At 33.8% G+C, this 13,553-nt stretch overlaps 1 long non-coding RNA gene across 2 annotated transcripts; it reads left to right on the top strand.

Moving 5' to 3' along the window:
- Positions 1 to 5,465: 5,465 nt before the first annotated feature.
- On the top strand, positions 5,466 to 8,324 carry LOC111894551 (uncharacterized). 2 transcript variants are annotated; one of them, XR_006185254.1, is made up of 6 exons: positions 5,466 to 6,085; positions 6,212 to 6,978; positions 7,084 to 7,193; positions 7,291 to 7,349; positions 7,425 to 7,896; positions 8,001 to 8,324. It is a non-coding gene; the product is annotated as an uncharacterized LOC111894551 (long non-coding RNA). The 2 variants fall into 2 exon arrangements; XR_002851272.2 differs by having other exon boundaries at positions 7,425 to 8,324.
- The last annotated feature ends 5,229 nt before the right edge of the window (positions 8,325 to 13,553 follow it).

Raw genomic sequence — 13,553 nt, 5'->3', positions numbered from 1 at the left:
GACATATTCTTAATGTTGCTAGGTCTTTGATGTTTCAATCTGGGTTACCTTTGAAATTTTGGGGAGAGGCAATTCTAACTGCTGTTTTTTTAATTAATAGAACTCCTACATCTGTTTTTAAATGGTTCCTCTCCTTATGAGTTGGTTTATAAAACTGCTCCTGTTTTTGATAAACTTAGGGTTTTTGGTTGTTTATGTTTTGCAACAAAGTTGAATAATTCTGATAAGTTTTCTGAAAGAGCTGATAAGTGTATATTTCTTGGTTATGCTTTTGATAAAAAAGGTTATAAAGTGTTAAGTCTTGATACAAATCTTATTTTTGTTTCCAGGGATATAAAATTCTATGAGTCTGTTTTTCCTTTCAAGTTAAAGCATTCATCTTTAACAAATAAATCTAATGTTGTTTTAGATGATCCTTTTTCCTATGATGAGTCAATATCTTCTAGTTTTTTACTAGACAATACTAATTTAGATGAATTGAGAGGTGCCCATCAGTTGAGTGGTGTTGATGCAGACCATAACTTGGATGAGACTTTTTCTTTTGATGTCAGCAACCAGTCTAGTGAGGCAGATGTGCCCTCATCTGGTGAGGTGGTTCCAAATTCTTCTTTATTGACTGAGGAAAATGTTTTAATTGATACTAATCCTTCTGAAGGACAGTCCTCTAGGGTCACAAGGTCAGGACGTAGTGTTCATATGCCCCTTAGATTTAGTGATTATGTTGTGGAAGGAAAACATAAATATGGTATAGAAAGATCTGTCAATTACTCAGCTTTAAATTCTGAAAATTATTGCTTTGTTGCTAATCTTAATAAAACAGTAGAACCTAAGACCTACAGTGAAGCAGCTTTAGATCCTAAATGGATAAAAGCAATGAATGAGGAAATGGAAGCTCTATATAGGAATAATACTTGGGAAATTGTAGATCTTCCTAAGGGAAGAAAAGCTATTGGTTGTCGATGGATTTATAAAATTAAATATAAGTCAAATGGAGAAATTGAAAGGTATAAAGCTAGGTTAGTTGCTAAAGGGTACAGTCAAAGAGAAGGTATAGATTATGAGGAAACTTTCTCTCCTGTTGCTAAAATTGTTACTGTCAGGATTTGTTTAACTTTAGCTATTCATCATGCATGGCCTTTATATCAATTGGATATAAATAATGCATTTTTATATGGTGATTTATCTGAAAATGTTTACATGCAACTTCCTGAAGGATATCATTCAAAAAAGGATAATAGAGTTTGTAGATTGATTAAATCGCTTTATGGACTTAAACAAGCACCTAGGAAATGGAATGAGAAATTGAGTTCTTCCCTTTCTTCATTTGGTTTTGAACAAAGTATTAATGACTATTCATTATTTGTTAAAAGAGTAAAACATGTTATAGTTATTTTGTTGGTTTATGTGGATGATATTATTATCACTGGAAATTGCAGAGATGAATTAGAAAATGTTAAAAGTTTTTTAAAATCTCAATTTTTAATAAAAGATTTAGGAGAGTTGAAATATTTTCTTGGAATTGAAGTAATTAGAACAGATCAAGGTATTTGCCTAAATCAAAGGAAATATTGTTTGGAATTGTTACAAGAGTTTGGCATGCTTGCTTGCAAACCTGTTAAAACTCCTTTGGAACCTAATCTTGTTATTAAAAAAGAATGTGATCTAGATCCCTCTGATTATGTGGTAAATATTACAGAATTTCAAAAATTAATTGGTAAATTGATCTATTTAACTATGACAAGACCTGATATTTCATATGCTGTTCAAATTTTAAGTCAGTACATGCACAAGCCTTATAAATCTCATGTGAATATTGCTTTAAGATTGTTAAGATACTTAAAAGATTGTCCAGGGAAAGGAATTCATATAACTTAAACTGATTCTCTTAGTCTTATTGGGTTTGTTGATGTTGATTGGGCTAAGTGTCTGTTTAGTAGAAGGTCTGTTACAGGATATCTTGTTTATTTTGCTGGTTCACTTGTATCCTGGAAAAGCAAGAAACAGAGCACTGTTTCTCGTTCTTCCACTGAATCTGAATACAGAGCTTTAGGTTCTGTAACTTGTGAAATAATTTGGATTTTAAAGTTACTATATGATTTGGGAATAAATGGTTTGAATCCAGTTAACATTTTTTGTGATAATGAATCAGCAATCAAACTTGTACTAAATCCTGTATTTCATGAGAGGTCTAAACATTTTGAAGTGGATCTTCATTTTGTTAGAGAAAATGTTGAAAATGGTATTATAAAAGTTAATAAGATTGATTCTTTAAATCAAAATGCAGATGTTTTAACCAAAGCTCTTGGATCTTCTCAACATGAATATATTTCTAATAGACTTGGTTTAATAAATGTTTTTAAATACAATAAATCATAAATTGAGTTAATATTCAGTTTGTGGGGGGGTGTTGAAAATACCTTTAGTATTTGACAAACTGAAATTTACATGTTAAAGGATGTGTTTTGTATAATTGTTGCTATTTGTGGGTAGATTGTATAAATTGTATACAGGTAATATGATTCGGGTCAATGAGCGGATCTTGGAGGCTTTATGGGTTGATCAAGTATCCGAAGTATTTAAGAGTTGAAGTTTGATCTGTTTGTACACATCTATCAGATCTAGATATTTTTTCATCTCTTTCTCTCTCGGTATCTGTTAGGGTTTTCTCCTATAGATGTTCATAACTTTGTTAGATCTTGTTCTTAATTTTTCCATCCGAGTGTGAGTGTTATTGTAGTAAGGTTTCTGATGTAAGTTGATGTATAATCGAACTGGTTTATATTAAATAAACTGTTCAAGTTGGGAAGTTTTTGTGTTTGTGTTTTTTAACAAACATATATAGGCGTGGGTTAGGTACACTTAAATGGGTTGATTGGAGTTGCTCTCTGCTTTCGTGTTTCTTGTAAACTTATATTCTTTGTTGCGCCGCGGCTATCTCCTTGCTAGTCGTGTTGGTGTTTTGATTTATATAGTTATTTGCCGTTTAAAAAAAATGCTTTTAAAATTTTGAAAAATAAAAATCAATTTTAAGTTTGTCAAATATTGCAAAAATAATTATTACAACTTCAATTCCCAATAATTAATTTATCCGTACATGGAAACATCTATACACATTACAGGATATTATGTATATGGTTTATAGTTAAAGTGGCCTGAAAAAACATATGTTCTAAATTTCTAATAGAAAAAAACATATATGGAAACCATTGTCGCTTTGCGATATTACCTTATTTGACTGAAATTTGGGTAAAAAGGTGAAAAATGTTTCAAACATGTTCAAACAGAAAAGAGCTAAGGGACCATTGTGGTTTTGAGATTGAGATATTACAATGTTTGTCCGAAATTTTGGTAAACAAGTGCAAAATATTTCCTTTTAATATCGGTTTTTGCTTCAAGATACTTGAGTAGAATTTAATGTTTTAAAACCCGTTTTTTTAGTTGGTCCGTATCGTGAATGGGTTATGGACTAACGGTTCAACCACCGAGCAAATCCGGTTTTTAGAATTTTACTTTAAAATATATGATTTGGTATATGTAGTGATCATTGATTTTGAAAATATAAATTGTTTACTGAAAAATCACCCAACGTTTCGGCGTCAATTTTTGAACTTTTATACTGTTAGTTATGATGACTTATGTTTAAGTTTAGTAATTATTAATTTTTACATTTTAACAAATGCATAGGTTTAAGATTGATCCAAATACATCAAAAAGTAACATAAACTACAATAACAATTCATAAATAGGTTCAATCACTAAGTCAATGATTCAAACAAGCTACGGGTCAACGGTTCAACCTGTTCCGGGTCAACAGTTCAACCAGTTTTTGATAAACTCAAACGGTTCAATTTGATTAATAGATAGACAAAAACATGCTCTTAATTGAACTATTCGCTATTTCTTTTCATCGATTCACTAGTCAAACCGATTGAGCCAGATTTTAAAACACGGGTAAAATCTATGTTCCATTGTAGTGCAATCTAGCCAAATAGATGAAAATCTGGATTTTAAAACACCGGTAAAATCTATATTCCATGTAGTGCAATCTAGCCAAATAGATAAAAATTAGAGAATTGTTGAATTAAGGACCACCATATTGGAAACTTTATAGAACTGACATGACATGCACCAAACATCAACATCTTTGAGTACATATTTCCATGCTGGCACGAATGACAATGAATCTTTAAAAATTAGAACATTATTCGAATTCGCTTGTCGATGTCAATTTGGGTGTTCATTCAATATTGTAATAATACAAATGTTTAGAAACAAATAATTAAAGACTTACTTAGATGACACACTAATATAATTCATATGAATATAAAAGTTTTAGAGAGAGACTCATAAATTTTTGAGACGTTGATATCATTTGTTGTTGGAAACTATACGGATTTCTTATTTGGTTGAAAGCACAAAAGCATGATATGGTTCATTTGACGTAGAAAACAACATAATTTATTTTTTTCGCTTTTAAAATCAAAATGTGCTCATGTTTGTTAAGACGAGCCGTAATAACGAGCTAGCTTGATTATCAAAGTATGGTAAGAAAAATACCAAAATTAGATACAACAATCATCACCACGAATATATGTTTAACGTACACATGTTACTAATTTGTGTTAACTAACAAGAGTACATTGCATAAGGTGGATTAATAGCTTAATATTGTGAGTGAAAAAGTATATTTCGATAAATGAAGTTACATAAAGTATGTTTCTATTATGTTTATTAATATGACATGACTAATAACTAATAAGTATGCGGGCACTTAGGAAAGATGTCTCGACTTCAAACACCTAAAGACCACACGTCCACAATATTAATATTTAATATTGTGAGAATGTCCAAAAATAATGTTCGCCCATGTAACACTCGAACGAGAAAATACTTCATTTAATTCAGATGTCGTAAACTTATATACATAAACGTTGAACATCATATTTAATTAAAAATGGTAGATGATTATGATGATTGCCTCTCAAGTGTTTGCATGTGTCTCCTTGATCAGGTGTTTGTTGTTGATAAAAAGTTTATGACTTTTACAATTTCAAAGTTGATAAATTTTCCTGAAAATATAGGACCATTGATTAATGCTATCTTTTAACTTCTTTCTAGAAGACATTTTATTTAATATATGGTTATCCAGACGATGTGATGTCAATAATTTTGTATAAATTATCATTTAAGAAGATTTTCAGAATGGTTAATAAGAACATATATAAGATTACTAAACATTTATAGATTTTTTACATTTAAATATGCAACTAACAGGAGCAACCACAACAAAAGCTTTTAAACCTTTTGGTTAATTAAACTCGGTAAAGTTGGTAAAGTAAAAAAAGAGAGTGTGGAAATTTTCTCATTATGATTTTAAATTTTGAAGGCTTTTTTCTCGGAATTATGTAATATATTAAAAGAGAGTATCATTGTGAATAATTTTTTCTTGTGATTGGTTGGTGAATTTTGTTTTTGTTTTTTGTTTTTTTTTTTTTTTGTTTGTTTCCTTCATACTCTTATCCTATAGCCTTTCCAAATGTCTTGATCCATTGTCCATGTGTCTCCCATTTATGATGCACCGTCTCTAACATCCAATAGAATACCTCCATGTATTTTCTACCGATCATATCCATGCTTCTCGGTTCCTCTCCACCGCCTTATCTCTCTTATCGACTACCCCATCCATCGCAAAACGGTTTCTCCTTCAAGTTCTGGGACTGATGTCCATGCGTTCAACACCGCTTTTTTCATTGATTGGGGGATAATTTTTTGGAGTCGGCCACATTTACCCCGTCCATCATCATTCATCTCTCTCGTTTTAAACGCTACTTCTCATCGCTTTATCAATCGTGTTCCAACAGTAATCTTCCACACCTTTTGTTTTTCGTTTCTATTCCATCTTTCTCTGAGGAGGGTTCGAGATGGAGCGATCGCGTGTCACAGTGGCCATCATCGCCGCCCTAGGCGAAAACCAGCTCAGCACACCGAAGAACAAAGAACACCCCAAGCAGCCACAGAGAGCCAAGACCGCCACCAGTGTTTCATCTGCGACATCATCTTCCCATTGATCCGCAACTATGGCCAGGTGAATCTTAACTACCAACCGCTTGCAAAACATTAGGTTTCTTTTATGTGCCAAATACTCCTCTATATGTTCTACTTCTCATCATCTTCTTTTTATCTCTATATTTTGGTCCCACAAACATCTCAGAAACTGCTGTCATGGATCTCAAATCACTACTTGAGATTGAAGAACAACAAGATAAGGAACAAGATGAAGCACAAGAACACCGTAGAAAATGTGAAATTGAAGAAAGAAATGCCCTAAAAGCATATCTAAAAGCCCAAAGGGCATTAGCTGAAGCCAATACTAAATGTTCCTATCTTTACCATAAACGTGAATTATTTTCAGCTAATCTTCGGTCTCATGTCATGGAAGACTCAACCATGTTCTGATCAAACTTAAACATGCCAGTGCCACGTCAGCATACTAGACCAAAGTTGATTACTACCGAATCAACACGAAGGTTACATAAACCACCTTTGTTTTGCTTCTACCATTTTTCCTGAATCCTGTCATTGATTTTAAAATTTTATTAGCATGGTGATTATTAGATATGGGGTTTCAATGGTAAATTTTAAAAGAATTACATTGGGAACGATTTGAATTTCATATCTTGAAATGAATCATCTATTGATTCAAATGACCATAGATTGAAGCATAAATTATTGATGTTCATATGACACCATCTAAGATTGTGAAAATTTTCCTTAAACTAAAGTGAGATTGTGAAAATTTTCCTTAAATTAAAGTGATAGAATGTTTTCCATGGATACATGTTATGGTACTAGCTAATTGAATTTCTTTTCTCTATGATGGAGTATAAGGTGCATTCATATAACAGAAATGGTTTATGCGTGGTGGGCTTAATGGATGATCACTATCCGGTTAGGAGCGCCTTCTCTGTGTTGAACTAAGTAAGCTCATATTATTAATAACTTTAAGAAACAAATGATCATATGATCAATCATATCAGATCCTTAAAGGTTTATATAAATGACTTGAAGCTATATTTTGATTAGGTTATAGATGAGTACGAAAAGAAGCATGGAAATTCATGGCAGAACATACAAAGATATCACTGCTCAATGGCCATATCTTAATGATGCTTTAACCAGGTTTCATGTTTGAGGTAACATTTAACCTTCTTTGACATTGTTATGCACTTGATGTGCTCTTTTTTATCAGATATCTGATATCATATTTGAATCTTTTTTTTAACTATACAGGATCCTGCTCAGGTAGACAAGTTGTTGAAGACGAATTGGATGAAACCAAAATCATCCTTGTAAGCATCAAATTCCTTATTTTCGAAATGAATTTTTGTTATTAACTGCGGCAAATAATCTTTTTTTTTTCACAGCATAAAACCATTTATAGTATCCTTGAAAGATGCAAAAAGCTAGATAGCTTAGGTGAGAAGAGTTCTGATCTCAATGCAGCATCACAGGTTCATCTTTAAACTTTTCTCATCAATATGCATGATTTTAAAGAGGGAAAATTTGTAAAAGGTTAGACTTGATGGGAAAGTCTCATTTTCTTGACTTTTCTGTGTTAATTCGTTCCTTTTGTATTAACTCTTGTCTCCTCTTAATTCTATTAAGTTAAAAAGAATCAACCGATACAATGTTGGCTACAGGCTAGTGAGTGGATTTAAAATTTTCCCATTCCCACATTTGTATATTCACAAATTACATGTCTAGAAACATGTTTTAGGGTTTAGGGTTTTCTATACAATTTGTTCAATTCTTATACATGCTTCAAGAAAACAAGATGACAACCAACAAATAATCTACACCATTGACTTATATCCGTGGGTTTAAGCCACATCAAAGGTATGTCAACCACATATTACTGAGTTCTGGTGCTTATCTATAATATTTCACTTTTTTCCCTCCATTAAAAAATTATCAATGTGTGTTTTTGTTTTGACAAACAGATGCGACCAACAATTACACAATTCCTACACTCAAATATGAAACAATTTAGTAATTTGTGACATTGAATTCTGCAAACATGTCCTGAATGCAAAGTTTTTAGCATCCAATTCAGGGTAGAAAAGAAACTACCGTTGATTCCTAAGTTGTCGGAACCGGAACTAGAACCGGTTACATCGGTTCCTAAAACTTTGGAACCGTAATGCTGAGTTGATTTGGGATGGTGTTTGAAGTACAAACATGATTGTTATTTGTTGCATTTTTCATATTTAAATAGCTTGGTCCTTTACAATGTAACTTAATAAAATCTTCCTGTATTTTTTCAATTATTTGGCGTTTCCAACCCCGCAAAGCGGAGTTATTCCCTAGTTTAATATTATTTTACAGTTTTACTTTGTTACAAATAAAAAGTTGATATGAGTTGATTGTTTACACAAGTTTAGTTATATCTATTTTATGATATGTTTTTTTCTAACACATTCTTTGATTTTTTTTAACAACTGAATTTTATATATATAAAGAAAACTAGAAAAAAAGAGATCAATGAACAAATAATTAAATGAATAGCCAATACGGAATTTTTTAACCACTCAACCCAGTCGACTTTAATTTTAGAATTTTCAGGACTAAACCAATTAAAAGAAAAATGTAACAATTTTCTCAAAGACTACATCTTTACTTACTGGGACAAAAAACCAATGAATTAGGGAATAGTTAAAATGGACCCCGATGGTAGACATGAAAACCATATGGACCTTGATGTTGGAATGAGCCTGGTCATGGCCAAAAAAAACTTCAGAGATTAAGGCAAATGATCTCAAGTTTGCCCATTATGGTCCAACCTATACTAGAGGTATCCATCACGAGCCACATGATCTCAAGATTTGCTCTTGCGATAGTTGATACTAGAGTCCTAAAGCACTTCCAAACTCCCACCATGAAGCCTTATGATGGAACTATGGATCTCGCAAAACATGGAGGACAATACACGGAAAGAATGGAGATCATCCCCATTCCCACACATTTGAAGGAAGCTTGTCTATGCAAGAGTTTCAGTTTGACCTCACAGGATCTACCTTAAAATGGATTCTTAACATTCTGTGAAATCCCCAAATTTACAGTCATTTAAAAAAAAGTTCATTTATACTTATTTTAAATCAGAGTCTTTCTTTTGTTGCGAAATTGGTCCCAAAAATATTATTTCAATGTGAGATAATATTAACATTAAACAATTCCGAAGAAACGTTCGACATTGATATCTTTTCAAAACTTTGTATGTTATAACTTATACAAAACATAAGCATAAACAGATCTTACATTTATTTTCACTAATGGTCTATATCTCCTTTAATCTCTCAGTGTAATGTATATATTCGAATCGATACCTATGATACAAAAAAAGTGAGTGAGTCAGGTTGGGAAACCTGGTGAGTACATACAGTTTTCAACCCATATTAATATAGTTAATTATCAAACAACTAACCTAATTTCCCATCCCCATTATCTTCTTTATTCTTAAGGATATACACTAAGGATCTTTTATTTGATAGTACTAGTTCATGGATTCCTCCGTAATACTTGTCAATAGGTTGTTTTTCAATCTTCCTTTCTAAAGTTTTTTTCCTAAGGAATAGACAAGAAGTTCATCGCTGTCAGTTTTTATCTAATATGCATTAAGTCCATAGGTGTTAGTGTTTATCTGGTAGGCACTAAGTCCATAGCTACCAATCTTTATCTAACAGACACTAAGTCCATAGCTGCCAGTGGTTAGGCATGAAATCCATCGCTACCAATGTTTAGGCACGAAATCCATCATTGCCAGTGTTCCACAGGACGGTCATGAATAGTCTTGGTGGTTGTCACCTTTACTTTGTTAGGTGATTATATCATTGATACACTGGTATCATTCCTACATCATTCTCACACTAGTACCTTTTCCACGGTCATGACATTCTATGATTGCCTATATCTTTAATTTTACTATGGCACCTATTACTACCATTTGTTACCTAATGTATTATATCTATAAAAATACATATATGGTATAAATCATATAACTTATCTTTATAACATTCCATCTAACACATCATATTTGCACATAAGCACATATATGGTATAAATCATATAACTATGCACCCACTTGTTAAAGTGGATGATTGGAAAGTTGGGCAGTGCTTCCTTTAGCACTTGGCTTTTCCCTTGATGTGACCTAGGTTCATTTATCCCTAAGTCTTAGTTTATTATTTCTTATGACTAATTAATAGTCGAGATCCCTTAATAATCCCTATGTATTCTGATCTATAGCTTATAAGAGACAACCAGGTAGGATCATATCTAAGGTAGGGTCCATTTGGTATACATAGTATACTGTTTGGAAATCCCACTTTAAACACCTTATTAAATCCATCCTAGACATCATCCTTGTAAGTAGATCAATAAATATACGACTTAGAATCACTTATAAACATTAATTATAGGTTCATAATAATAACTATGACTATAATTAAATGTTACACTTAAATAAAATAAGCGTAGCTTAACTTATAGAGTAATCTAGTGAAAATCGAGATATTATGCGGGTAGAATCTCGATCCGAGAACTTCTATTCTCCGACTATCTTACTCCACAGGGCCCCGCTATAGTAACCGTGAACTTGGGATTATAGGGAATAAGGAATAGAAATGATCTCTAGAGGATTCAAAGGAAGGATGTGAGAAAAATTATCTGAAATCGGAAGTTTATATAGGCTGATTCGGGGTACGTGTCGCGCACCCTGTGACATCCCCAATTTCACGGCCAGAAAAGACCGATTTGTTTATGCTTTGTTTTCAAAATCAGAGTGATCGTTTAAAGAAAACGGTTGCGGAATTTGTTCCCAAAATAAAATATGATAACCATTTTATCAAAACATTTCTCGAAAAGAATGTATTTTTATTAAATAATAAAACCTCGGGATGTCATGTTCGTTACAGACCAAAAGCATAAACAACATAATATAGACCTTACAATAGTTATTCAACTACTGATCTATAATCCAAATTCTCTCGTCAAGTCCGCCGACTTATACTCTTGTGTCATTACCTGTAATGAAAAGAAAACTGAGTGGGTCAGGCTTGGGAGCCTGGTGAGCATATAGGGTTTTCATCCCACAATGTTACATCATATATTTATAAATATAGAACATTCAAACCTGCACAATTTCACCACATAAAGACAACTCTTAACCCACCCCATTGATCCTCACAATGACACGATCTAAACTCTCACATCTAATATTTTTCCTCTTTACCCGATCCCTACTCATGGATCTAAAACTACCCGATCCATACCCACGGATCTAAAACTACCTGATCCATACTCACGGATCTAAAACTACCTCCTGATCTGATCCATACTCCCGGATCAATAATTGTACCCAATCCATACTCCCGGAATAGGGACAATTAACTATACCTTAATCCTGATCTGATCCATACTCCCGGATCTATAACTGTGCCCAATCCATACTCCCGGACTAGGGACAATTATCTTAATCTTAATCCATATCTGATCCATACTCCCGGATCTATAACTGTGCCCAATCCATACTCCCGGACTAGGGACAATTATCTTAATCTTAATCCATATCTGATCCATACTCCCGGATCTATAACTGTGCCCAATCCATACTCCCGGACTAGGGACAATTAACTTAGTCTTAATCCATACTCCCGGACTAATAGCAAGTTTATCTCTTTACCTGATCCATACTCACGGATCTAAAACTAACCTCTAAATCTGATCCCTACTCACGGATCTAAACTGACCTCTTGATTTGATCCCTACTCACGGATCTAAACTAACCTCTTGATCTAATCCATACTCGCTGATTAACTAGATCAACAACAACAACATCGGGGCCTCTCATCTGTTTATCACACATCAACTGTCTCCCCATGTTCTACCCAACATATTAGTAGATAAAAATATATATTTTTATCCATAGTTTGAAACCTGTATAACATTCTCATTCAATACCTATTCCACATAACAGATGAGGCACACCCACATAACACGTATTTCATAGAGAATAAATCAGATCTATGAGATAGAAGAAAGTGAATATACATTCACACACATAACAACAAAACTATACACATAACACGTATTTCGTATAAAATACTTCATATTGATGTGTTAGAAGAAAGCAACTACACACCCACACATATAAACAACAATATACTTAATACACTCAAACCATACTTGTATTATTATCGTGTTTATGAAAGGTAGTATACACTCACCTGATCAGAAGATGATCGGACAGCACTACGACTTGCAGAAGTAGTATTCCTCAGCAGATCTGGAAGATCTCTTCAAAAATCGAACTTCTCGCGGGCAGAGCTTCGGCTCGGGAACCGCACTTCTCGGGATCTTCGGGATCTCGGGACTCGCCTCGGGGCTAGAGAATAATACCGGGGCTTCGGGGTATTTCTGGCACGCAAACCGATGCAAAATGGGAGAAAGAAGAGGAGAAATTGGCAAAACTATCGGCTGCCTTCGGATTCCTTTTATAGAGGCTGAGCCTCGCACGTACGCGGGGCGTACTGGTCCGAAAAACGTCACTGCGTGCGTCATCCGAAGCCACTTGCTGCGAATGTCGACACTTCGGAGTACGCGGGGCGTACTCGAGTACGCGGCGCGTACCTCGGATCAGACCGGTGACTCCTTCGGATAATGCTTCCGAATTAAAGATTAAAAATAAATACAAATTATTTAATAATCTTCGGAAATTCATATCTTCTTCATACGAACTCCGTTTTCGACGTTCTTTATATCCACGCGAAGGTGAGACTACGCTCTACAACTTTCGTTTAGACTCCGTCGGCTAATTTTGACTTTATTTTTATTAATTATTTTTAATAGGCCGCGACATAAACTTTCGTTATAAATTCATAACTTCTTCGTTTGACGTCCGTTCTCGCCTAACTTTTTATCGCTTCGATACCAACAATGAGATCTTCGATTCTCATTTAGATTGCTTCGGCTAAATACCGCTCTAACGTAAATTCACTTTTTACGTTGCATTGCGTCGTGCCGGTTCTGTTGCGAAACTTCGACGGGCCATAACTTCTTCGTTATAACTCGGATTTTGGCGTTCTTTATATGCACGGAAACCTTGTGACATATACTACAACTTGGTTAAGATTAATCCTTCTAGATAACCTTCCATCAAAAAGTCATTTTTGACGCTTATTGTTTCTAAATTGACTAGCCCTGATCTACGGGCGTTACAATTATCTCCCCCTTAGGATGATTACGTCCCGGAATCATCAACGAAATAGGATTCGCATACTGACTCCATAAGTTATCTTTCCATTCAAGTAATAACCTTGATGCTCAATCTTGCATCTGCTCTTCGTACTATCTTGGACTTTCAATCATTACCTTCGAGTTACAAAATAAGTCCTTATTGCGAACTCTTTCTTCTTCTTAGGATAAATATATTCCTTTATCCAATGTAACAAACCGATGGGTCGTGCTCTATCGACCTCTCATCGCACGATGCGACGCTT

This window comes from Lactuca sativa, chromosome 7, assembly GCF_002870075.4.
Source record: "Lactuca sativa cultivar Salinas chromosome 7, Lsat_Salinas_v11, whole genome shotgun sequence".
NCBI classification, from domain to species: Eukaryota; Viridiplantae; Streptophyta; class Magnoliopsida; order Asterales; family Asteraceae; genus Lactuca; species Lactuca sativa.
Note: the sequence above shows the minus strand (reverse complement) of the source record. Positions and strands in the feature narration are given on the sequence as shown.